At 22.9% G+C, this 1,518-nt stretch overlaps 1 pseudogene; it reads right to left on the reverse strand.

The window, feature by feature from the left end:
- The window catches only part of LOC112454610, a 5,631-nt pseudogene extending 5,304 nt beyond the window's left edge, over nucleotides 1-327 (reverse strand).
- Between the last annotated feature and the right edge of the window lie 1,191 nt (nucleotides 328-1,518).

Genomic DNA, 1,518 nt, shown 5'->3' on the forward strand with positions numbered 1-1,518 from the left:
CAATTTAACAAATATGACAGAATCGTATCAATTAATTCTTTCTTATGCGCCTCGCATAAAGTCTTATTCAGTTTTGTGTCAGACTTATTATTCTTATCTCTGTAAGTGTACAATATATTCTGAAACCGAAATGTAAAATAAATTCATAATTACTGAAATACAATTATGATAACGTATTTCACTACATGTATTTCACACAATATAATATTTACCTGTACACAATAGTGAGACGCGTTGATTCTTTCTGTAGATTTGCTGTTTATCATTTCCAAACACCAAGACATACCGACATTTTCATAACGGATGTTATGAAAATTTTTGATTACAAAGATGTAATCAAAGAAAAAGAGATGTTTAAAACAATACTCTTTCCCAATCCCCAATTCTCAATCCCCAATCCTCAATCCCCAATCCTCAATCCCCAATCCCCAATTGTGTATTTATGTATTGTATGTGTGTAATATGTCATTGTGTGTGTGTCCGCAATAGTGAACTTGGGTCCGTAGGTTTAAGAATTATGCGGATTAATCTTCCCTGCAGTCAATATATATTGCAGATCACTATCCTTATTAGAAGGGTATTGACACTCCTGTGAAAATCTATGCGTGTCCACTGATCAGTCTAATAATTTAAATAATTAATTTTTATTTAATAATTCAAATTAAAGCAAATTTTAACGTAAAAAAATATAACTCAAAGATGATTTTAATCTAATAATCTAAGTAAGTTAAAGTTAAATTCAATTTAATAATTTGAACAAAAGTTCCAATAATTCAAGTTCAAAACTAATTTTAATTTAATAATCTAAGACAAAATCAATTTCTATCAAATCAAGATTATTTTTACTTCAATAATTTAAATTAAAACTAATTTCAATATAGTAATTTAAATTAAAGTCAATATCAATTAAATTAAAATCAATTTCAATCTAATAATTTGAGTCAAAGTTAATGTCAATTAAATTAATCCAAGTTAAAAATTTTAATACAATAATTAATAATCTAAGTCAAAGCTCTAACATTGAGCTATAAACAATCTAAATTAAAATTAATTTTAATTTAATAATTCAAATTATTGCCACTTTTAATTAAATTAATTAATCCAAGTCAAATTAAATTTTCATCCAATAATCTTAATGAAAATTAACTTCTACCCAAGTTAAAAGTTAATTTTAATTCAAATTAAACAGAATAATTCACGTCAAAGCCGATTTCAATTCAGGTTAAGATTAGCTTCAATCCAAGTCAAAATTAAAGTTAAATTAAATTCAATAATTAAAATTAAAATCAATTTTAATCTAATAACAATCTAAACAAAACTAATTTTACTTTAATATCTAAATAAAAGTTAATTTTAATTAAATAATTCAAATTTAAAATTTATTTCAATAAAATCATTTAGATTAAAGTCAATTTAAAAAATCAAAATCAATTTCAAAAAAGTTTAAGTTAATTTTAATTCAAATCAGAACCAATTTTAATCAAAGTTAAAATCGATTTATTATTATAAATTTATATT

This window comes from Temnothorax curvispinosus, unplaced genomic scaffold (genome assembly GCF_003070985.1).
Source record: "Temnothorax curvispinosus isolate PA1 unplaced genomic scaffold, ASM307098v1 QBEX01005169.1, whole genome shotgun sequence".
NCBI classification, from domain to species: domain Eukaryota; kingdom Metazoa; phylum Arthropoda; class Insecta; order Hymenoptera; family Formicidae; genus Temnothorax; species Temnothorax curvispinosus.